This window comes from Echinops telfairi, unplaced genomic scaffold (genome assembly GCF_000313985.2).
Source record: "Echinops telfairi isolate 266 unplaced genomic scaffold, ASM31398v2 ScPeMD7_6;HRSCAF=24_1, whole genome shotgun sequence".
Lineage (NCBI taxonomy): Eukaryota > Metazoa > Chordata > Mammalia > Afrosoricida > Tenrecidae > Echinops > Echinops telfairi.
Window position 1 is genome coordinate 9,647,798 of NW_022103903.1, and position 27,154 is coordinate 9,674,951.

Sequence of the window (27,154 nt, forward strand, 5' to 3'; positions counted from 1 at the left end):
TCCTCAGCCTATCGAAGGATGTTAATAAGCTTTCTGCCAATCCTAAAACTCCATTATTCTTCATAACAGATAGCTCCCTCCAAACAGGAATTAGAACAATATATATAGAGGCTAGAATTAACAAACCGTGCTCTCTAATACTTTCCGTATTACTCTTTTCAAGTACTGTTTGTGACCCATTTAAATTGGCTCATTTACCAGTTGCTGGCCAATTGATGCTGAACAACTGATACTGAACAAATGACGCAGACTTGTGACAATCCTATGTGTTTCAGAATAGATTTTCTGTCTGTAGGCTCTCTTCTGGGTGAGTTTGAACCTATAACCTTTTGTTTAATAGCTAACAGCTTAAAGACTTAGAGCACCCAGGGACACCCTTGACTCCTTTACTGGTTACAAATGCAAAAGTACTGATAATCAAAATGATTTTGTTTAAAATGCTCACTCTTTTTTTTTTTTAAACATTTTATTAGGGGCTCATACAACTGTTATCACAATCCATAGACACATCAATTGTGTAAAGCACATTTGTACATTCATTGCCCTCATCATTCTCAAAACATTTCCTCTCCACTTAAGCCCCTGGCATTAGGTTCTTATTTCCCCCCTCCCCCCTCCCTCATGAGCCCTTGATAGTTTATAAATTGGTATTTTGTTATATCTTGCCCTGTCTGACGTCTCCCTTCACCCACTTTTCGGTTGTCTGTCCCCCAGGGAGGAGGTCACACACAGTTCCATGTAATCGGTTCCCTCTTTCCTACTCATTCTCCCTTTACCCTCCGTGTTTCGCCACTCACACCACTGGTCCTGTAGGGCTCATCTGCCCTGGATTCCCTGGATTTTCAGTTCCTATCTGTACCAGTGTACATCCTCTGGTCTAGCCAGCCTTGCAAGGTCGAATTCGAGTCATGGTAGTGGGAGCGGGGAGGAAACATTTAGGAACTAGAGGAAAGTTGTATTTCTCATCGTTGTTACATTGCACCCTGCCTGGTGTTCTGAATTTTACTTGTCCTTTAAGGAATTTCCGGACAGAGTAAAAGGCAACTAAGATCATTTTTCTTCATCTCAAATACGCCCAAGATAGCTATATACCAGCTTTTCTATTACAGTTTATTTCATGTTCTTTATTTATTTAAGATCATCTTTTCCTTAAACCAGGAACATATGCTAAGAAGCAAGCAAATGAGTGAAGTAAAAACTAACTACAAGAGTTTATTCCTTCTAATACAGCAGCAATATCCTGGATCATGTAAAAACTAGTAAGCTTAAAGGCTAACTGTCTGTAGTCATCTCGCTTTTAACTTTCAATTTATTGCACCTGGTGTTCTAAGCTTAAGGGAGAATTATAGAGTCTAATAGGCAAGTATGAATTTCTGCACTGATGTCACACCCCTCCACATTCGAGGATTCAGGGAAAGTGAGATTTACACTGGTCCAACTTCCCTCTCGCATTACCTCCTTCATCCTTTTTCAAGTTCAATTTCTAGCTTCTGACCTGTTTATCATTGTATTTTTACCGTAACCATGACATCAGTAATCCCAACTGGTATAGCATGTACCTTGAAGCAACAGGCAACCTTCTTTCAAGTTCAGAACTTTTTATACTTTTTTTTTTAATGAAAATAGTTCACTGCTGGAAACTGTTCATTCTTTTGCAAAGACTTAGTCTTTGGCCTGGGTTTTCAGAGGTCTTTCTCACTCTCATGGTACTTTTGAGCAGATTGCTTTATTCAATTATTTACCCCATCTCGTCAAACTGTGCACATTCAGGTGTTTCTGATGGTGCTACATGAAATTGCTAAAAGCAGAGGTTGACTGAATGCAGTTAAATGGAAACTAGAATCGAAGCTAGCTAATGACCTAAGACTTAAATAATTAAAGAGATAAAACAATAAAAATTTAGCTTGACCATTTAAAAGACTAACTACCGTCTTTTATGATCTTTGCTTACTATTTATATCTCATTCCTTGTGGCACACTATGGATTGTTCATTCCATTAAGCATGTGCTAAATGCATTTTGTTCTAAGTTTTATTTGATTACCACTCTAAACTTTATTCGTGTTTATATAACTTTCATAGCTCGTTGCTCATTTAACATCTGCTCATAATTTAGAAATTAGTGGGGAATTACTCTATACTTAGGAACTAAGGGGCCACTTGGCACCAAATAGGAGTCTAGATATCTGACTCAGCCAAGATCTTATTGTGTGACCTTTGGGCAAATTACTTAGAGTCCTAAATATGGTAGGGAATATGATCGCCAAAGTGCTTTTCTAGCAGGAAAATGAAGAGACAGAATTCTAGGAGATTTTACCCCAGTTGTTTAGAAGCATGAATAAAAGGGACAATACACCAGCTAGTCAACAGATTTTTTGGATGCTATTTGAATATGTATTACATAATTTTGACTTTTTTTATTGATCAACATTTAGATTTTACACAACCAAATTTAGATCTTAAAGAATCTGATGAATTCAGACTGGAGGCAAAATGGAACAATGACACATTTCTTGGATTTTTGGTTTAACTCTATTTTGTTGCTGTTGCTTTTCTGTGAAATTGTTCTTCAAGCTTTAGTGAAGAGCTAACAGATTATTCAAAAGATTGATTTTTCTTTAACTTTGAAACCGCACTCCCCGTCATGGCCATCAAATGGTCTCCAACTCAGAGGGACCCTATAAACTAGGTAGAACTTCAGTTGTTGGTTTCCAAGACTGTAACACTTTCCAGAATTGAAAGCACCCAGTTTTCTTCCACAGAGCAGTGGTTAGTTTCAAAGTACCGACCTTTCAGTTAGCTGCCCAGCTGCCAACCACTGTGCCCCCGGGTTCTGACTTTGCAACACCACCACACAGCCTAGCCTATTGGGGCTCTAGGGTGTTCTCCACAAGCAAAGAAATTATCCAGAGTGCTAATTCTGCATTAAAATTATCTTGATGACTTACTGAAAGTGGAAAAAAAGAATATTTAATAATGTGAAGCAAAAAATAAAACTTATTTTAATACTCTAAAGAAAAGGATCCTGGGAACATTAGCTTTATGTAAGGAGAAAAGCCAATGGACAAGCAAACAGACACACAACCAAAATAACTTAATATTTTGTACTACAATGAGTTGCAGATGAGAATTTAGATAACTAGTACATATATTTGTAATATGTTTTAAACTAGCTAGAAATATATATATTCTTAATTTTTTCAAAATGTCACTAACAGAATCTACTTACTGTAGGGTCAGTTTTAAATTACAATTTCTATTTTCATATCTCAGGTCGCTTGAAAAGTTTTGCCAGTAGTGTCAGGAGAGGTTAATTGTGTCCTTATATGGTGGTATTAAAGTATTTGCTATTCAAGGATCTCAGACTCTTTTACTTCCCCAAAAATGTTATCCTTGACAATGTATGCATATTTAGTTTTCCATTAAAAATGAAAAATTTCTATAACTTAAAATTATACTAATAGTTTGCATTCATCTTATTGTTAAAACTTTAAGTGCTGTCATTTATCTATCAGTTCTTCTCTTTGCCTAAAATAGTTTGATTATTCTTTTTAATGATAGTGTTGTTTGAGTTTTGACTTCTCAAAATTTGAAATTATTTTTTGTTATATTGTACTAGTTTCCATGACAACATTATAATTTTCCTCTGCCTTCCTTAGATTTAAAAAAAATTTTTGACACATATCTCTTGCTCTCAATACCATTTACATAAAATAACTAAATCCACAAATGATTATAAATCACTCTTTGTTTGGGAAGTATAGCAGATCAATTGTTCAAATAAAAATTTCAGAAAAATCTGAAATTTTAGGCCCGTCTCTCCAACAGACCAGGTTTTAAATTAAATTTGTGTGATGAAAAATAAAATATCACACACTAGGGGTGGATGATAGGGAATTGTGTCATTTATTCACTGTAAATAAGAGTGGTCTGGGATAGAATCTGCCTTATTAAAGGCTAAGAAAGTAATCAGACCAAAGATAACAGGAGTTAACACACTCGACCAAACATACAGCAAATCTGCTTCCAGAGAGGGAAAGGACTTTGAGAAATGGAGCTGATCTTTTGAAATCTGTGTCTCAGAAATGACAGGAAGTGTTTTCTTCACTCCCCCAAAACAAACCAAGCTCACGGCCATCCAGTCGATGCTGAATCACAGAGAGCCTTTAGGGAAGGGTTGAATTGCCCCATGAGTTTCCAGGACTGTCACTGTGTCCTGGAGCAGGGTCCATTTGTCTTCTGCCGAGCGGTTTCAAACGGCTACCCTGCGGATGACAGCCTAATGCGTAATCACAATGCCACCAGGGATCCTTTCTCAATTTATAGTAATTTATTTTTCCTATCCTTGATTACCCCTTTAGTTTGGGTTGTATGTAAAGAGGGACTTACCAAACCTTTCAGTACTAATTCCTGAACAGTAACAATTATAATGGATTGCATCTTCTCTCTTGCTACTTGTCATTGTTTGCCTTTGGCAATGAAGCCATTGGGGCATGTAAGAAAAGGAGAATTTACAATAATTTTATACAATGAACTAAGAAACCTTTGATACATGTCTCAGTTAGTACATTTTCTGAGCCATTCTAAACTAAGACCTGGAAAATCATGAATGGCAAAAATAATAACCACTCATTAGCAGTTCATCTCACTTCTGCATAGAATTACTCCTCTACTTTTCCACCCCAACCATCATCAAACTATTTATTAAAACCAAATCAGGAGGGAACAGAGTGGTTAGGAAGGTTGGCACAATGTGGAGACGCACTTCAACTGCCACGGAAGACCACCCTGTGTGTGGGCTGGGGGAGGCCTCCCTCCTCCCTTCTGACCCACCCTGTCAGTGAAGGTCCCCCACTCACTCTCCCATGTGTTCTGTGAGACCACTGAGCCCTGCAGTGACCTCCCCTCTGTGCCCCATAGTTGTGAAGTCAATCTCTCTCCTTTTCTTACTTTCCCAAGAAGTAAATCACGTAGAACTCAGCTCCTTCTTGGTGGAGCAAAGGAGCAACTCAAAGACTCCAGTCCTTGCTCAGGGGTACAAGAGGTTGGGGCCCTGACTCTGCACCCCTTCTACCTTGGGCTGACACTCCAGACTTTCCAAAGAGGCCTTGATAAGTAGATTAAGGCTTTTAATGAATAAAAAACCTGTAAGACAGTAGTTCCCAACATTCCTAATGCCACAACTCTTCATTACAGTTCCTCATGTTGTGGTGACCGCCAACCATAAAATTATTTTCATTGCTACTTCACAACAGTCATTTTGCTACTGTTATGAATCGTAATGTAAATATCTGATATACACGGTGTATTTTCATTGTTGCAAATTGAACATAGTTAAAGCATCATGATTCATCACAAAAACAGTATGTGACTATATATTGTGAAAGCTTTATTTCGAATTACAAAGAAATGAAATGTTGTCTTGAAGCATGGTGTAACATGGATAAGTCTTCTCACTGGGTACTCGCACGGGGGTGTATCCGCATGTGGGCAGACTCACCTGGAAATGGATAGAGGAGCAGAATCTCAGTTCCGAAGACCATCAGAAATATGTGTTTTCCCACGGTGTTAGGCGACCCCTGTGGAAGGGTCGTTCAAACCTCAAAGGGGTCATGACCCACAGGTTGAGACCCGCTGCTCTAAGAGGACAGACATGTTCTTGAAGTTCTGCAAACCAAGCCAGTGAAATGTCCTTGCATTTGGGGAAAGTGGCCACCCTGCACCTCCTGGACTCTGGAGCAAGGAGCCCTAAGGTGTAGTTTAAACCCTCCCATGAAGAGACACAAACTCAGGCGCACACATGTGGACGGACACCTTGGTGTATGTTCTAGTGTGCACACCCATATGTTCATCTTCATACTCCAGTAAATGCCCCTGTTCACACATAAGTGTGATTACCTGACATTTCTGTCAGAGTATACACTACACTCACTCATGTACAAACATATTGAGTACATGCATGTATAAAAAACGTATACAGTACGCTCTCTCCTGACTACTACAAATTTTGGGGGTCTCTCTTCAATCCATAAGGCTACACAATCATTCCTTCTGTAAAGTATTTCACTTTACATTAAAAGTGTTCAGAGTCTCCAGTTAAATGGAATATCCTCACATTTGTGATTATAAAGTGAAAACAGGCATACTACTTATTTTTTCATTGTTATTCTATTGAATAAATTATCCAAAGCATTGTTCTGATTTCAAAAGGGAAAAAAATGTAGCCAGGTTTAAGATTAAGAATATCTGTTGTTGACAAATCCTTGATTCAATAAAAATATGAAGTTTAGATTATATTCTAGGACAGTGATTCTCAACCATCCTAATGCCGCGACCCTTTAATACAGTTCCTCATGTTGTGCTGAACCCCCAACCATAAAATTATTTTTGTTGCTACTTCATAACTGTAATCTTGCTACTGTTATGATTTGGGTGACCCCTGTGAAAGGGTTGCTCAAACCCTGAAGGGGTCACGACCCACAGGTTGAGAATCGCTGGTGTCAGTCATGAAGCAAAAATCAATATACTGAATTATAAAGTTTTTAATTCCTAAATCTATAAACATGTGTGTAAATAGACCCATGTGTATACACACACATGCACCTAGCTATTCTGCTTATTTCATATTATTTTTTTAAACCTTGACATTAAATGAGTTCATGATATCAAATGGTTGATATTATTTATAGCTATGCATTATGAAGGCCCAAATCATTACTTAAGTATATGTATATATGTACATATATATTATATTTAATATGTTGACTAAAATTATATTTGCGTGACTTTTTCACCATTTACAGTATTCAGTATGACACTGGTTGTATGTCATTTTATTATTTTAAATATCATCTCTCTGATTATATTATATTTATTTTTTTAACCTTATGATATCTATCCATTATTTTCTAAAGTAACTTGACTTATACTATGGCTGTGTGGACATTTAGATTTGTCCTATTTGTCTAAGTTGTCAAGACTTTCTACTAAACAACTGAAGCTATTTGTTCTAAAAATTTCACGAGACTTCATTTTATTATTTGAACAAAGTAACAGTAATCTGTTCATAATGGAACCCTGATGAGTAGTGGAGTGCACTTGGGTTTCTAACCTCAGTAGTTAGAGACCCCTTGTTCCAGGAAAGAAAGAGGAGGCTTCCTTCTCCCGTAGAGATTTACAGCTGTGGAAGCCTGTAAGGGCAGGTCTCTTCTGTGCCCTCAGCTAGCTGTCAGTCAGAACTGATTAGATGCCAGTGAATTTGGATTTTATTTTTTAATATCTTCAGAAGAAGCCTTGGTGGCTTAATTTTTAAAGTGCTTGAATGCAAACGAAAATGTTGGTGGTTTAAATCATCATTAGCTCTGAGAGAAAAATAAAAGACTTGGTTGCTAATCTGTTCTCAGAAAGATTTTAGACTAGGACAGCTCATGATGCAATTCTGGTAGTTCCATTCTGTACTGTAAGGTTGCTGTAAGTTCCAATCGGTTTGATACTGAGCAACAGCAGATTGACTTGCCCAGTATATAAACACACATGTGCACTATTTATACAATGTACTATATATAAATATATCTTTATATAATATTTTAAATTTAATGCAAGTTGTAACTGTCATAAAATAATCTCTACAGTAATATACACCTGATCATACACAAACTTCTTGGGGTTTCTGAGGCAGTAAATCTTTATGAGAACAGCAAGCTGCATCTTTCTTGCAATAGCTATTTATCTATTTATCTATTTATCTATATTCACAAATAGAGATTATACATATAAATATATATATATATATATATATAGGTACATATATAAATCTAGTTGAACGATTCAGTGGAAATAAAAGATCACATTTCACATAGAAAATAATGTTGTTGTTGTTGTTGTTGTTGTTGTTGTTGTTGTTAAGATCCTCCAAGCCAGTTCACACTCACAGTGACCTTTTGTGCAACAGAAGAAAACACTGCCTAGTCCTGAACCATCCTCACAACTGTTCCTTTGCTTGAGCCCATTGTTGCTGCGACTGTCTCAATCCAAAATCCCAAGGGTCTACACTGTGATTCACCAATAGGGGCCTGCCACAGACTCCACACAGACTCTATGACTGACACTTCTAACACCATCGGGTCAGCTGGATCATATGGTCCCAGTGGAAAAGCAGCTTGCATGGCAGCCTGAACCTGTTGCAGAGCCGTTTCTTGTTCTGGGCCCCACTCAAACTTGGAGGCTTTCTTGTCACTTGATAAATAGGTTGGGGTAGAACACCCAAGTGAGGGATATGTTGCCTCCAAAATCCGAAGAGGCCCACTAGGAATTGTGCCTCCTGTATAGTTGTTGTTGTTGGGGGGCGGGGGGAGGCAGTTACGATAGCTTATTCTTCACTTTAGTAGGAATGTCTCCACGTCTCCACATGCTCCACACCACTAGATCCCTAGAAATTTTACTTAGCTGAAAGATACCTGAATATTTATTGGGTTGATTTTCCAACTTCTTGCATGCAGATGCTGTACCAATGAATCTAGAGTCTTTGATATATCTTCCTTAGTAGGTCCAATCAGCATAATGTCATCAATATAATGAACAAGTGTGACATTTTACTGAAGAGACAGACCATCAAGGTCCCTTCGAACTAAATTATGGCACATGGCAGAAGAATTGCTATATCCTAGGGGAGAGTGGCGAAAGTGTATTGTTGCCCCTGCCAGCTGAAGGCAGACGGTCACTCTTGTGTAAGGCTACAGGTCCCTTTGGGGAAGGCTGGAAGAAAGAATAACACAATAAACCTTCAGTGATGTAGCAGGGGCATTCTTCAAAGGGACCTGGCCTTCCCCTCATTCAAGGGGCTGTGGGTCTATAAACTGGCTCAGCTCTGGGAATTGATTGAGCAGTCATGACTCTCCATTCTGCTGTTTACCTTATCGAGCATTATTCTGCCTATATAGATCATGTAAATATTTAGTAGATTTCCCATGTATTTCAGTTCTAGGAACACTGTGGCTAAGTAACCGATGCCATAAGTCCACACAAGACAGTTTGCTTTGATTACTACAGGAACCTTGCTGTCCATTATGATAACCACATCTACCCAGTCTCTGTTGATTCAGTGCTGACACCTGCCCGCTACAACCACAAGGCCCAATCACCCACATTGTAGGCAAATGTCGGAGTTCACTTAGGGCAGTTCCCACTGTTAATCCTGGTGTACATAAAATAGCAATCACAGGAGTCTTCACAGATGCTGGGGCCCAAAATTGGTAGCAAGGAGGGTGTAGGAGGCCTGGTAGGGCTTGATCAAGGGCAACCAAGAGGAATTACTGAAACCCAAATGAAGACTGAACATGATAGTGAGACAAGAGGAAAATAAAAGGAAATAGAGGAAAGAACTAGGAGGCAAAGGACATTTATAGAGGTCTAAATACAGGCATGTACATATGTAAATATATTTATGAATAGATCTATGTGCATATATTTATAGGTTTAGTTTTAAGGTAGACGATGGACATTGGGCCTCTATATAGTACTCCCTCAGTGCAAGAACAGTTTGTTCCATTAAACTGTCATTCCATGATGCTCATTTTCCTGACATGATTGCTGAAGACAAGGTGTGTGCATAAGAAAATGTGGTGAAGAAAGCTGATGATGCCTGGCTATCAAAAGATATAGCATCTGGGGTTTTAAAGGCTTGAAGGTAAACAAGCAGCCATCTAGCTGATAAACAACAAAGCCCACATGGCAGAAGCACATCAGCCTGTGTGATCATGAGATTTTGATGGGATCAGGCATCAGGCATCAAAGAACAAAAAATTTTATCATTGTGAATGAGGGGGAGTGGAGACCCAAAGCCAATCTGTAGGCAACAGGGGGAGGAGACCAGCCAGTCAGAGTGCACTATGGCACCAATGAAATATAAAACTTTCCTCTAGTTCTTCAATGCTTCCTCCCCCCACTATCATGATCCCAATTCTAACTTACAAATCCAGCTAGACCAGAGGATGTACACTGGTACATATAAGAGCTGGAAACACAGGTAATACAGGACAGATAAACCCCTCATGACCAATAAAGAGAGTAGTGATACCAGGGAGGGGAAGGGGAGGTGGGGGAGAAAGGGGTAACTGATCACAATGATCTACATATAACCCTTTCCCAGAGGGTACAGACAAAGAAAATTGAGTAAAGGGAGACATTGGACAGTGTAAGACATGACAAAATAATAATAAGTTATAAATTATCAAGGGTTTCTGATGGAAGGAGGGTGGGGAAAGGAGGGGGGAAAATGAGAAGCTGATACCAAGGGCTCAAGTAGAAAGAAAATATTTTGAGAATTATGATGGCAACAAATGTACAAATGTGCTTGCCGCAATGGATGGATGTATGGGTTGTGATAAGAGTTGTACAGGTCCCCAATAAAATGATTTTAAAAAAAACAGATTCTGGGGCCGACTTCAAAAACTTAATCCTTATAGTTGTGGTGAAAGGCATGTCCCCAGAGCACTCCTTTTTTGAATCTATGGGATTATTCTGATAGATCTCTTCCAACATTCCAACTTCCCTAAGCTTTTGGATATCTTCTTCTACAGTGTATCATGGTAGGGCAGGTACCTCAAATGGGTCTAATGTAGGCCATTTGGCAGACCACGCTTCAGTGAACCAACCAAACAAGCAATTAGAGCTTTTCTTAACCTCTCTTGCTGAGACATTGAAGGAAGAATCTGCTTCAGGGCCCCATATTAAGAAACTCAGACTGGTCTAGTGTTATATTTCTTGCACCAGTGTCCCACACCCTTAGGAATCACTCAAGGGATATCTGCCAGACGTCTGTTTACATATATTTGAAAATTCTAACAGATCTTTAGGAGTGTAGCACATCATCTGAACCTCACCTGTAAGAACTTTCTGAGACGTAATTCTAGTTACAGGTGGAGAGGAATAATGGGTGATGGGGGGGGGTGTCTTGGGGGCTCTCAGCCATATTTTATAAGGCATCTCCCCGAGGCAATGCCACAGATGCAACCCCACCTGGCATCAGCTTGAGCATTTTGGTTAATCTGCTCAAGTGTGAATTGTTTTACTGATAGTGGATTAATCCCCTCAGGTGGGAGGGGTAGATTGATTTAGAGTGGCTCAATCTACTCTCAGGGCTCAATATCCTCCTCTTCTGCATCATCAGCTCATATGTTCCCATCCCATTTTTCAGGGTCCCAATTCTTTCTGATTAATGCCCTTACTTTAATATCAGACACTGTTCTAGACCTGCAATTCAGTTGACACTGTAATTCAGCTACTTGTATGATGAGACTGGATTTGGTTTGGGGCAATGCCAGCTCTATCATGCAGAAGGTTTCATGTCTGTTATTCGGCACTTGAGATGTTCTTCTGAGGTTTTGAGATTATCCCTTTCCTTGATCACATTCTCTCTTGTAAGGAGGATCAGCCAATCAGCTTCCCTACTTTTCATCCTGCTAGAACTGCTGGAAAGTATCAAACACAGGATCACCCAGAGCCTCTCCTCTCACCATCACCTCATCTCTTGATGGCGGTACTGTGGATATTAGCTTTGCTACTTCACACCTGGATTAACACCACCCTCTCTAGTGATAGTGGCAGACTTATCCATGCCTTTAGGGGTAAATGTAGCATTATCAGTGTTGTTAAGCCTACTCAGGCTGGAGAACCAATTTGATAAGCTCCTATTTATGAGCTTGTTTCTCCTGAAGCACTCCCAGTACCATTTGTGTTAGGCAGGGTTCTCTAGAGAAACAAAGCCAGAACACTTATGTTGAATGATGATAGATAGACAGATAGATAGATGATAGATAGATAGATAGATAGATAGATAGATGATGGATGGATGGATGGATGGATGGATTGATAGACAGATAGATGATAGATACAGCACAAAGGCATATAACAGGTAATTAGTCCACACAGCATTACAGAGGGTTCAGTTCAACTTACTTCCATAGAACAGTTAATATACTGGATGGCCTTCAACTCACAAGGGCTGCTGGGTCCAAAGTCAAGGACGTAGACAGCTGAGACTTCCCTAGAGCAAAGGCAGTCTGCCCCAATGCAGCAAACAACAGGACGGGTCACCAACAATCAGCAGCTGTGATTTATAAGATATCTTTCTGCATTAAATAAATTCCTCTGATTTGACATTGATATACTTTTATTTTAACCAACATTATTTTTTCCACAGGTCATCTTTGTTTAGCTATACAATGCTAACTAATTTACATACTTTCAGCTCATATGTTTTCATACTTAGTTTAATCAAAAGGGGACATCTCAGGCAACTTGTACCACTACAGCCTACCCTACACCACACAATAAAATATGTATCATTGTTTTCACTTTAGGGTTTGTGAATAATTTTTATGTTCACTAATATTTATTGAAATCATGCTATTAAGTTTAATCTGAGAAATTAAGGTGTGTATATTAAGAAAACATACTGATGTATCGGTTGAGGTTTATCAATCGAATTTCTTGAGTGGCTAACTAGCAGATCTATTTATAGTTGAACACCTTTATTTAGATAAGTTAAATATTTTGATCAGAAGTTCTAATACTTATATATACATGTTTGCAAAAAACATTAAATACTTTCAGGGCTAAAGAAAATGTATAAGGTATTCGGTGATTCTGATTACACTTTATGAATAAATGGTTGTTCTTGTTCATAGTTAGGGTGGATCAGGGACTGTAGAGGACACGCGTGATGAATGTAGTACATATTCCAAAATATCACTGCCAGGGGGTCTAGTCAGACTCACAGTGACCCTACAGGACAGGGGAGACCTGTCCCTGTGCTTTCGCAGACTTTACCTCTTTATGGGAGATCAGCACCGAGGGCTGTCGCTGCCCTCCTGGCCTTTCCTGTCTAGCCCATATAGTTGAAGCCCAACTGTAGAATCTCCCTCAGTGTCAGGTCTGCCAGTCATCTAGAAATGAGTCACTCTTGCATACCACTCAATGTAGGTGTTTTATTCCAACACCTATTACCTAAGGTCTGGTAATCAAGGGTCTGGTTTGATGCATGATTTCTTCTGGAATGATAGCCTTTCTTATAAATCTTTTAAAATATTGGAAATGTCTTCACAATTTCCAGTACCTGTTACAGATCCTTTAATACAGACAGCCACATTGCCTTATTCTACTTTCATAACTCTAATTTGATGGTTCTTCCAGATAAATACCATATTTTCTAGTCAGTATGACTGCTGAACATCACTCAGAGAAAATTACAGTCATTTAACATTCACTGAATATTTACTAAATGATCTTATTACACACTTTGTACACATTTTTAAAAGTACTAAAATGTGGAATTGCCTTCTAGAGATTTTTAAGTTAATTTCTAAGATAAGACACCACTGTCTATTAAGCTATTGGAGAATGCAAAGTCCCATATGCTGATAAATAATCTGCTCACATGAGTGGAAGGAAAGCTGACAAATGGGAAGAATCCAAAAGGTTGAAAAGCGACTCGTGTGAAATTGTATAACGGACTTTTTAGAAAAGGCAACGTTTTTCAGGTTAAAGGAACTATTATTGATCAAAAATCAGCATGAGCTAAAAATAATTGAAAATGATAGTATCACAAAATTTCCTTCCTTGGAAAGTTCAGAGGAAGAAGTTTCTGTTGAACGTTTTCTTCCCGTAGTCAGAGTGGTATCAAAAATACATGAGGAGCTTTATGCTGACTGACACGACACATCAGAACCCATTACTGATTTTGAGAGTGATTGAGGATTAGGAAGGATATTGTCAAACAAGGAGCTTGACAAATAGTCATTAATCAAAGATAGCTTTAGTGTGACAGAAACTAGATAGCAGGATGTACTGGATATTTTAACTACATCTATAACTGGAAACCAAAATATTGATAGACAATAAACCAGAATAAATAATTGGGAAGAGTGCATCCTAATTACATAAGTGGTTTCCTCTTAAGTAATGTTACAGGAAATTGTCTTTGCCACATATCTGACTTTTTAAAAGTAACATGGAATTCCTTTTCATTGCGAGTTCAACAAATATTTGAGACCAGCAAACCCAATCTGAGAAGGACTATGCTTTCCCAATGAGAGCCTTTTACACCTGAGCAAAGTGGAGAATTTAGCCAAACAGTGTGATTACTTAGTTTTGTGAGATAAGAACGAGCATACTTCTGAGCTGTCGATGCATTCCACGCTTTCTAGCTCCCCCAAATCTATTGTTCCAATCCACTGAAAGTAGAAATATCTTCTTTGCAATTGTACTTTCAGTTTGAATTATTAGAAGCAGAAATATTTATGAGAATAAAAGTTAAATTAAATATAGTTAAATAGCATGAATAAGTATACCATTTTACCATAAGAAATGTGTTGATTTTCAGTAAATAAAAATCTGATTTTCAGAAAAAAACACCTTGATTTGTCCTGTCAGTTTGCATGTGTAAATGGGTGCAAATACTCCCAAATGGTCAATTGCAATGGTCAACAGTATCCTGTCTGGCTTGCTTCCAGAGTATTTAACAATTGGTACTCGTGAAGCAGTAGCACACCAAAAATATGTAATATTTGGGCCCAATATATATAGAGAAAGATATGTTTTTTGTATATGATTTTAAAATTGTAAGAGTGTCTCTAAGACTAAATATGTTTTTACATTTTTACTAAATTTAGTAAATATGTGTCTAAAGGTACAATTTTCTTTTGTATTTCTAAACCTGGAGTTATCAGTAGAATCATGAAATTGCATATAGCCTTCATCTGCATTTCTTCCTCTCCACAACCCAGTCCTCACTCCTTGTGATTAATATTAGAGAACACCCAAGCCTTGTTTCAGTCTTTTTCCTATGATAAGATTTAGAGTTTATAAATGGAGTCTGGATTTGCTAGGTCCTCAAGAATTAGACTGTAACTAAGAAATTGTAAATGAATCATCACTTCTTAAATAGAAATATGTTTTTATTTTATAACTTTTTATATTTATATGGAAAACAAGAGCTCAGTGAAGTCAAACGATTTTCCTCAGGTACCTCCTATCTCTTTGTAAAAATATATTGATCAAAATTACATGAGGGATATTTTAAACGTTTGTGGGAAAAAGTAGGATTAAAAGATAATGAAAATTTTCCACAAAATGTTTGAAGCTGTCTCACATACAAATCTGCTTTCAGAAGAATAAAGGGATGTGTGTGAAAATGGTAGGTGGAAACTCTTTGACAGCTATTGCAAAAGCACAAGTAAAATAAGGTGATTACTTATGCTAAAAATGTATAAGTGGAGATAAAGAAATGTGGTTAGATTTTGGATTTAAATTCACTGCCATAAAGTCAATTAAAACTCTCCAAATCTTTTTTTAAATCATTTTATTGGGGGTTCATACAACTCTTATCACAAGCCATACATACATCAATTGTGTAAAGCACATTTGTATATTCATTGCCCTCATCATTCTCAAAACATTTGCTCTCCACTTAAGCCCCTGGCATCAGCTGTTCATTTTTCTGCTCCCCGCTTCCTCATGAACCCTTGATAATTTATAAATTATTACTTTGTCATATCTTGCACTGTCCAACGTCTCCTTTCATAAACAGAATAGAACTGCTGTTGTGCATTTCTGAGACTATATGCATTTTAGGTAAAAAGCCTCATCTTTCTCATGAAGAGTGTCTGGTGGGTTTGAACTGCTGACCTTGAGGTTAAAAGGCTACAGCATAACCCACTATGCCACCAGGGTTCCTTAAATTGAATATAGTATGTACAAAGAGAGAGAGAGAGTAAACAATGTGTGTGTGCTAAGATAAGGAAAACTCTAGGATTTAGTGGATTTGCCTGTAAAATATGTGAAAAGAAAAAAATGTGTAAACAGATTCTTTTCTAGGTTCCTAAAACCTTGTCAAATAGGTTATCAGGTGTGTAAGTCTCAGATAAGCTGCTGTGATTTTCCAAGACAATACCTGTTCACAGGGGCAGAAAGCCTCGTCCATCCCCTTCGGAACACTAGAGGTTTCCAGCTCGAGTCCAGGCTGGCAGCCCAGGGAGTAACCAGTATGCACCATGCTCCGCATGTTTCCCAAGGAGGCAGAATTGGGTTGAATATAAAACTCTGGAAGTCTCATACATAGAAAAATTTTTAAAAATCAATAGCCTACTTTAGATCGCTTACTAAAGTTAAAAGGGATAAACTATATAAGGATTCATAAATGTATCCCTTGGTGACACCAACACTTAAAGGTTAGGAGGATAAGAAAATTGTCACCAAGGGAAGACGACAGGGCTCAAAGGATAGAGAATGACTCAGCGATCAAATGAAGAAGGCTTTTCCAGAAGGAAAAGGTGACTAACTGTTTCAAATATGATTGCTGATAAAACTCCCTCACTACCATGCAGTCAATGCTGATGCACAGTTACCCCTATGGTTCTCTGAGATGCTAACTGTTAACTGCAGAGCTGCCGATGATTTTGAACAGCCTACCAAGCCGATCACAGTTCATCGCCGAACCACCACATCACCATACTGAGAGATGGATTAAAATGATCCCTACTGAAATTAACATCGAAAAGGACAATGTGGATAAGTGTTGTGCCTTGAAAAAGTGCCATTTTTTGGAAGCAGTAAGAAACAAATGGATTCACAATTGGATAAAAAAAATAATGAAGAGCCGATACCAAGGGCTCAAGTAGAGAGAAAATGATTTGAAAATTATGGTGGCAACAAATGTACAAATGTGCTTGACACAATGGATGGATTGTGATAAGAGATGTAAGAGCCCCAATAAAATGATTTTTTTTTAAAAAAGAAGAAATAAAATCCTCCAACTTAAAAAAAAATTTTGTTTTTTACATCTACGTTAAAAAAGAAACACGTCAGGAATTTGGAATACTACATATAAACAACTTTTTGAAATGTGAACTAAGCAAAGGTTTGCAGTGGAGATTATCCATTTTACACTTAGCAATTCATACACATTTTGTTTCACCTCATTCGTTGCAATCCCCACAAGGTACTATTGCTTACCTCACTTCCTGCATTTCCTGTTCTGTTCTTCCTACTTGCCTAACCCTCTGTACTTCGTCCTTAGTTCAATAGGGCCTTGTGATCTTACATGATTTATTATGCTTATACAAGGGTGAGTTTAGGTACAGACTTGAAAGGTGACCAAGGGTCATATTCTTGAGGGTTCCACCAATCTCTCTCAAACTGGTAAACCTAGTTTGTTTTATAAATTGGGGTTCATTCCACTCCCACTCTATCCAGAACCTAATGAGGTCTTTTTCAGAGCAATTTGCAATAGTAGCTGGTACCATCCATTTCTTCTGATCTTCAGGCCATGAATCCTGATGTGTGTGTGGTCTATTAGGCCATTGGATGAACTGTTTCCACACATCTTTAGGTTTTCATCATTCTTTCACCTGCATATAAAGAGTCTAATAGTTGCACGTTAGGAGCTTTTAATAGACTTGTCACTGCTTGATAAAGTGGGGCATACAACATTGTCTTGGTGATCTATGCTATGCCAGTTTACCTTGCTATTGCCCAGGACTACAGCCTCTTCTCTCCAGCTAGATGGTTATGTCCAAAAAATTGTCAAAATCTTTCCCATTCTATTCTCTATTATATTCAATAAGATATTGGCAGTAAACGTAAATACACATGTACAAATGCCTCTGTCAAATCTACATACATTCGCTCTCACTCACACATCTATTTAGTTTACATGTCAAATGAAGCGTCAATTTGTAGGTCACCACTAGTACAATATTGCATATACAATAGTGTTTATCTCTATTGCCTTGAACTCTTACAAACCACCCAATATTTTGCCCCACTTACATTATTTTGGGCTGACCTTTCTGTTATGGTGTTCTTCCATCCCCTTCACTCAAATGAACACTTATCTACCCTCTAGCATCTGGTGGCCATTGGCTTATGAATTAGGCTGCTAACTGAAAGTTCAGAAGTTCAAACCCCACAGCAACACTACTGGGAAACCACAGGGCTTTCAGCTTTCAAAAGAGACACAGGAAGGCAAAGGGACAGATCTGCTCTCTCAGTCACTGAGTCTGAACGGACTGCTTGGCAGCTGAGCTTAAGCTTGGCCCTCTGCTGGTCAGTGATTTTCCTGTCCTCCTTTCTCGTCCCACTCCTGGTACCCATGACAGAATGTTTATTTCAGCTCGACCACATTCCCTTGAGTTTTTATAATTGTGTTCTCATTCAGTGTTTGCTTTTTGTGAATGACTTGTTTCATTCCTTGGAAATATGGATGGAGAAACTTCATCTCCTGTACTTTGGATAGGTTATCAGAAGAGACCCGTCCCAGATTCAACAGACGAATCCGCTGCCTGGTCTTGCCCCATCCTCACAATTATTGTCATACTTGAGCCCATTGTTACAGCCACTGTGCCAATTCATCTTGATGAGAGTCCTTCTCTTTTCATGCTGCCCTTCCACTTTCCCAGCGTGACGTCTTCTCCAGGAACTGGGAATCGGAGTTACAAAGTGAATTAACATAGGCACATCACTGTCCATGGCACATCCTACACACAACAGCAGAACTTTAAAAACAAACAAAATGAAACTAAATGTCCATAGAATAATGGATTAAAAAATGTTACTCATACACAGTGGAGTACTCTGCATTATTAAACAATAACAACTAGCCCGTGAAACTCCTCATAGCATACAGTATGCTGTACTCTTAGTTCTTGAGAATATATACCAAGTGGAGGAATTGCTTGGTCATGTGGTATTTCTATAACTTTCTGAGGTAGCGCCTTGTAGCACTCCACTTTGGCTGCACTCTTTTACCATCATACCAGCAGTATACAGGTATTCCAATCCCTCTGCACTCTTACCAACATTCACCTTTTTAAAAAAAGTGTTATTAATGATGGGGTGAAGTGTTGGCTCATTACTGTTTGGATTTGCATCTCTCAAAGAACTAATGAAGGTGAACTTTTCTTCATGCTTGTTGGTTGCCGGGTGTCTTCTTTGGTAAAATGTCTTTTCATGTCCTCTGCCCAAATTTAATTGGGTTGCTTGTAATTTTCTTGATGAGGTGTTATCATTTTCTATACATTTTAGAGATCAGTCACTTATCCAATATATCTTTGCCAACAAATGTTTCCGGGTCTGTGGGTTCTCTTGGTGAACTACTTTGGTTCACGTGGGTGTCATCATGTAGACAATTAATGTGAAAGAATGTTGCTTTGAGTAGAGATCAGAAATCAGTTCTGGATAACAGCTTGAAGCATGCAGCTATGTTGATCAGAGGAATAAAATAGAAGGGAACACTAAGAACTAATATCTTTGATAATGTTCCTGGGAACTTCAGGGTTTATGTATTTGATTAAGAATGTAGGTGAAACCACGAAGTGTGGAAGGGATCAGGTATAAGGCATCATCAGAACAAAAAAATCTTACCATATTGAATGATGGGGGGAGTGCGGAGTGGAGACCCAATGCACATTAGTAGGCCAATAACAATTTATAAATTATCAAGGGCTCAAGAGGGAGTGGGGAGCGGGGAGGGAGGGGGAAAATTAGGACCTAATGATGGGGGCTTAAGTGGAGAGGAAATGTTTTGAGAATGATGAGGACAATGAATATACAAATGTGCTTTACACAATTGATGTATGTATGGAATGTGATAAGAGTTGCATGGGCCCCTAATAAAATGATTTTTTTAAAAAGAGTGTTGAAAAGCAAGAATGTTACTTTAAAAAAAAAGAATGTAGGTCATCCATTGCAAATGGAGTTTGCCTTAGATGAGTGTGCAGATACTATAAAGAGGAAAAACAAGATGAATCAAGTGCTCGGTGGGTGGTATACAATAACCAATATTGTGTGTCAATTGGCTAGGCCAATTCCCAGTGGGTGGGCCAAATTCTGGATTAGTTGACAGTTCATAATTCAATGTAATATAACATTTTAAAAATGCAGTTCATCAATTAGCTAAAAGGTATACTTTTTAATTGTGTGGTTGTGATGTCTTGGTTAATGTTCTCTATTTTATTTCTTGCTTCTAATATCTATTGCCATGAATTCCACTTCCAACAGAAAATGTACTGTTTTGATTAATGTTCTCTATTTTACTCTCTGGATCCTAATAGCCACAGATAGAACTCACAGATAAATTCATGATTAAAGAGCTGGTTAAAGAAATTAACAGCTTGTAATGCCAGTTAGAAATTCTCATGGTTGAATTGCTTATCAAGGCTTGTTACAAGTTTGTTCAGGTGTGCTAATCAGTGCCTGCAATCGGTTTTATGTCTGATTGAGCACATTTGACAGTGTAGGGGTGGAGTCCAACTTAGGGATCAAGTCACAGCCTGATGATACCTCCTTGGGGGCTGTCCACCCTGGGGACTTCTCTCTTTCCCTTTGTCTTCATCCTTCTTCCACCCTGGGGACTTCTCTCTTTCCCTTTGTCTTCATCCTTGCTTTGACTCTTTCTGCCTGTCAGGTGACCACATATGGACCACTGACCCTGTGCATCCTCATAGAGCTGTTGGCATCCTGCCATGTGCCCACTGATCTTAGATCCACGTTTCTCTGCACCTGCCATTCTGTGATCTCCCTGAATTCCACTGCACCTTTCTGCGGCCTTGGCCTTGGGCTACATGAGGCCGCAGAGGGCTTTGGCTAGTTTCAAGTCCCATGGCCTTGAGTTGGACTGGACTAGGATGCTTTCCTGATATAAAATAACTTCTTGAAATAAGTTATTTCTCAGTCATATATGAAGTTTTGTTTCTTTAGATAACCCAGCCTACCAAATGCCCAAAGGGGCATACTATTCCACTGTAACGCTCAATTTGTTCTTTTCAAGCTTTGTGTATCCAAAAGCCACCTTCCTGAATGAAGTGCCCAGAGGCACCCCACTCCAGTAAGCCTCACCCCAAAGGTACTCAGCTTCACTTCAATGGATCAGCAAGTCCAATTTTCCCAATGAAGTGCCAAGAAGCTCCCCTCTTTCCTCAAGCCAGCCTCCTGCACAAAAGCACTCAGCTTCACTTGCTCATTGACTGAGAAGTCCACCACTCTGTTCCGTCCTCTGGATTTGGGTTCTGCTGCTTCTCTTCTGGTGTTAGAGCAGTTTTCTGGATCCGGGAAGTTCACGGCACAGGGATCTCTTTACCAGTAAGAGCCAGGAATAGAATGCATCTTCTGGACCCGAGATCTCTGCACAGTGCAACTCTTAGATGCAGAAGACAGTTAGAACCTCAGAGGCGCAGCAGCAGAACCAGGAGCCAGAGCATGGACCGGAGTGGTGTTCTTTCTGACATGTGGAACAAGTAAAGCTGAGTGCTTTTGTGCAGGATCCTGGCTTGCAGAGTGGGGTTCCTGGGGGTACTTCTCTGAAGAAAATGAGCTTGCTGACCCTTGGAAGTGAAGCTGAGTGCCTGTGAGCTGAGGCCTTTTGGAGTGGGTTGTCTCTAGGCACTCAGTTCAGGACGACGGACTTGCTAACCACAGGGGTTGAACTTTGTGCCTTCAGGTTGAAGCTCTCAGTGGGGTAGTCCATCTCTTTGGACATTTATTAGCAGACCTGAAAGAACTTTGTAAAATATCCTGATAAACTGTTCAACCTGAGAATTTCTCACTGGTATTACAACTTGTTAACTCCCTTAATAAAGCCTTTATTTAATCATGAATTTTGCCTATTATTTAGATATTGCTATTGCGATTGATATTAGGACCTGGGGAGGCAGAATAGGGAACATTAATTAAAACAGAATAGTGATTTTCTTCCAGAATATCAATATATATTTTGCCAGAATTTGACTTTGTTCCCCTATGTTTCTCACCTGGACTCTGAATATTGAGATGGAAACCTGCAGAAATCATCAACCTAATTAATCAATTTTGAATATGAAAGCCCCTACAAGTGAGTCAATCCCTTTTATAAATCTCTCACTCTCTCTCATGTCTCTCTTTCTCTTCTCTCTCTCTCCCCCATCCCTCCCTCTCTCTTTTCCTCTGTGTGTATGTGTGTGTATGTAACACAAGTTATGGTAGTTACATAATCTGGTGTCAATTTGATAGGATTATGAGTGAAGGGGTGGAGTCTGGCCTGTCAATCAAGATATAATCAATAAGGCCTCGTGTGGGCATGGCCTTCTCCTGAGAATTCTGGGAACTCCGGTATTTCCTCTTTGGAGGTGGGAGACACTGTCTCTCTCTGCTCACTCTCTGAGACATGCTCTACTGACAAGACACAGGGTGCTATGCCCTGGGATCTGGAGAAGCCACATGGACCTACTCTGATGCAACCAGAGCTTTGGAGCCAGAGAAGCCACATAGAGCCCCCTGCCAGCACTGAAATGCTTACAACCCCACTGGATCCACAAGACTTCCAATCTACTGGCCTGTGATCCTCCTGCATTTGGCATCATTGCGTGTTTCACGAGTCTGAAGAGCACTTTATAGATTGGTATTGGACATATGGGCTTACATCAGACTTATGAACTTGATCTGGACTGGGCTGGGATGCTTTCTCAATATTCAATTGCACTGATATATAAACCTCTTTCCTATATACATGAGTGCCTCTGGATTTGTTTCTCTAGTCCAGCCAGACTAGCACACAAGGTTAAGTTAAAAGAGTATTGATACAGAATCATGGGAACCTTTATTTTAAAAAGTTAGTAAAGTTTCTATGATTTATATCAATAGGATTTTACAAATATTTCATATCTCACTGGTTCTGTTTCACTGGAGACCAAAAATTAAGAGGAAAGCTTGCAGAATTGTTTTTTCATAATTTTCCAGTGATTAAAATATATATAAGGGCATTAGCCAGCATCAGGAAGCTTTTCACACTTGAAAAGAAAAGAAAATGGAATGAAATGGTCACCTTTCAGAAAGTGAGAGTGGTTGGCTTGAGAAATGAAGGAAAGCTGCTCGGTGGAGTTAACGATATTCTTTTAATGACCAGTGATGGATATAATGGATTTAATGACTATGGATTTAATGAATTCAAACTGTGAGCATGAACATTATTGTGCTTTTTAGATAACTTGGGTTTATTTCAGAGTACATAGAAATTCGAATTTAGTAAATTCTCAGACTTCACAAGGAATATTAAAAAGTGGCAAAGGAAAAGAATCTACAATTCTGCAAAGACTAAACAATGGAATAAATAACAATTGAAAATTTAAGAGAATAGAGAGCTATAGTTATTAATATATTTTGCAAAATAATATGTGTCTATGAGAGCAGCTTGGTTCTTTGGAATTAAAATGGGAGATAATTGGAAGTAAAAATGTTTGAAAGATAAAGGAGCAGAATATCAACAAGATTATCCGATGTCTATTGAAATCATTTGGAGACTTTATAGAAAACCCCCATATTTAGACTTAAACTATAAAGGGGTGTGATCTAGAATTGTAGCTAATTGCAAGTAAGACACATACCAACTGCATGTGTTTCCCACAAGCTGAACATTCATAGGAAAAAGAAGAAATAATGATGTGGAATGGAAATTACCAGTGCAAGTAGCTTGTTTGTCCATCCTCAGGCATGATGGTTAGACTCGGATTGTTGGAGACAAAATAGGCAGCATCTGAAAGAGCATGAGTGGGTGTAGTTGTTTTGAGAGGACACAAGATGTTCATTTGGGGCAAAATGATAAGACCTTTTAGTGGAGGAAATTGAAGATACAGAGGTTAGCTGATGAAAGGTTGTGAGCTCCAGATGAAATCAAGAAAAGTTGGGGACTTGAAAAGGGGGAATAGAGATTCACAGAACACACCTGAAGATCAACGTAGGATGTCTAAGCAAAGATAAAAGGCTTAATACCATGATGGGTAATAAGGCATACTTTGTGGGTAGTGTGTGTGTGTGTGTGTGTGTGTGTGTGTGTGTGTGTGTTGGGGGTAGGTAATGGTAGAAGGAAGCATAGTTAAAGAAGAAATTAGAACTTAAAAATATCGCACCACAAGAAGTCGTGCCATTATTGGCTGCTTCTGTTGGGGGTGGTCTGAGATAGCACTTGCTGTGCAGTCAGTTCCAACTCTGGCAACCCTCTGTGTATCAGAGTAGAACTATTGTCCACAGGGCCATCAGTGGCTAGTGTTTGGGATGTATACGGCTAGATCTTGCTTCAAAGATAAACTCTGGCTGAACTTATACCTCCAACCTTTTGCTTATTAGCTTTATTTTATGTTTAACTTTTTAAATAGCCTTGGAGCGTAGGACTTAGTAGAAGGATCCAAACCCAAATCAAACTCACTGCCATCGAGTGAATGCTGACTCCTAGCAACTTCAAGAACAGAGTAGAATTGTCCTTCCCCACTCTTAGATTTGTGAGACTGTAAATCTTTACACAATCAGAAAACCTCCTCTTTCCTTTTACCTCCTCCCCTTGGAGAGGCTGGTGGATCTGAAACTTGAGGCTAGCAGACCAACTCAAAACCCACTATGCCACCCCGCAATAGGAAAGAAAAAGAGCCAGAAATCAATCAACCAATCTCTCTGTATCTTTCTCATTCTCCTGAGAAAGTTATCAAACTGAAATCCAAGTAAAGAGTATGAGCATTTCTAGTAGTAGCCCATGTAGTGCTGCAGTGTTATATTTTTTTTATGTATTGCCAAACACTCCAAGAAACCCTATTAATAAGCCAAAGCTAAAGCACTTGAATAGAAATCCGTTCCTAAATTGTGTAAAACCCTGTCTGTATTCTATTTTCATTCTGTGTCTGGTGCCAAAATTCACAAAACAAACAGAAATATCCTAGCAATGTATACTGGGGATAATTTCTAATATTGTGAGACTATATTACATTAGTTATTGTTACAAATATGAAGTATAATTATTGTTTAGATAGACTCCAGATTTAAATAACTAGTCCAGGGAATTTAAGTACCTAATTTCTTGCTAGTTAACTACAATTAGAGCCTCTGAACAAACAGTTTGTGTGCAACTACTTATCCAAATGTTGGCACCCCCAAACCCACCCAGAGGTGCCATAGAATAAAGACCTGGCAATGCTTTTTATTAAGATTACCACAAAGGAAGCTCTATGAAGAAATTCTATTTTGTAACATGTGGGACTTGTGATAGGTAGGTTTATTGTGCCAACCTGGCCAATAAGAACATGTGGGATTAATAAGATCACAGTTTGATTGTAGGGCAAAGAGATAAATTGCTTGGCAAGCCCCACCTATCTCTCTCTCTCTCTCTCTCTTTCTCTCTCTCTCTCTCTCTCTCTCTTGTGAGCGTGTGCGTGTGCGCATGCTATAGTGATCAGACCAGCATGGAGCTGCCTTAGCTAGTTCTCTGCCTCAACTTGTGAGCTACATTGCCCGTGGAACACCCAACCGGTGAATCGTGTTGCTAGAGCTTGAGGTTCCTTTAAGACCTGCTTTGCCACGCTGCTTTGTATACATCACTTGAGCTAGGGACTGTTGGATCCTCAGATCTTGTCATCTGGCTGACTGTCTGTGACCCACCCTGCTGTTTACTGCCTGTGGCTGGACTGCCTGCATGGCTGTAAGGAAGATTCAGCTGTCTGCTTCCCTGACCTTGGAACCAGCAGCCCTCGTGAGTTGAAGACTTCCAGTATATTAACTGTTCTGTGGAAGTGAGTTGACCTGAGCCCTCTGTACTGCTGTGTGGACTAATTAGCTATTATATTCCTTCATGTTGTATATATCTATATCTATATTTATCATCTCTATATAAAATCCTAAGTGTCCTGGTTTTGTTTCTCTAGAGAACCCTGTCTAACACAGGACTGCCATGAGTCAACTCTATGAAAAATGTTATTTTTAGACAAATAAACATTTAACATACTTTTCAGTAAGATCAATGCTGCACCTATCGGTGCTCCTACTTGCCTATGTCCTTATATAGACATATGAATATATGTGTGTATGAGAGAAAATACTTTTTTGATAATTAAATTTGGATTTAGGACTCTAAAAAATAATGGTCTGAAATGCTTTTAATTGTACCCCAGAATAAATAGGACTTCAGTATTTATTTCACAAAATAAATGAAAATATATATTGCGAATCACCATTTGGAAATTAAGGGGCATGGGAGACAACTAATCTAAAATGTCTTTTATGCTTCAAAAAATCTAAGAGGATAAAATATTCTCTGTTATAAGAAATATAGCTTCATCCAAAGAATTGTTACACTGCATTCCTAAACACAAAACAAAACAACTAAAAACAATGCCCATCTTTGTCTTTAATCAATCTTATCACAAAAAAATAACTACCACTCTTAAGATTTCTCAATAGTTTCAAAAGAAACACAGAGAAAATTGATTTAGCAATCATCATCCAAACATACAAAAGAGAAACATTTTATGGAAAATTTATTACTATTGAACTGTAGCAAAAACCAGAATTATACTACCCATGTAAGAATGATCTGAGTATACTACTTTGTGATTGCCACAGAGAAATTATCTTCATCAATGTGAACTTGGAAACATGAGGAAAATGCCGTGTGCGGTGTCTCTTGGTTCAAAGGAAACAGCAGCGTTATAAAGTAACCTAGTTTGCTAGAGAATTGCACAGCAGGAAACATTTTCACATTATTACTTAAAATAACATAAGAAAGCTTTCAATCTTATACTTTAATGGTCTTAGCCCCTGTCAAATTAAACTATTTTTTGTGAATAAGAACATGATATATATTTTCTTATTCTACAGATAGGTAATGTGCTTTTCATTAGCTTCAAAGAAAGCTGCTGTTAAAGGGAGGTACTACATATGGAGTTACTCAGCTTTGAGTTTTTTCTGATACAAATGGGCTTGTACTCAGAAAGTTTTGAATGCTACCATTTAAAATAACATAGAGCTCCTGTTATAGTTAAGTTTTTTGGACCAATATGTCACTTCTAAGAAGATATGGGTGGTGTTTATCCCGTCAATCAGGTCGAAGCTTGATTACCTCTTTTGAAGGTGGGTCTGGGACAAATGGCTCTCTGGAGACGGATTCTTCTCTCTCTCTACTTTCATATTTCCACTGGAGAGTCACGCTGAGACCAGCCAGAGCCCTGGAGACTCTTCCATATCCATTGGATCCACAGGTTTTGCACCCACCAGCTGACGATGGGGAAATAGATCTATGAGCCTACATTTATAGGTTTAGTATTAAGGTAGCAGAAGGACATTGGGCCTCCACTCAAGTACTCCCTCAA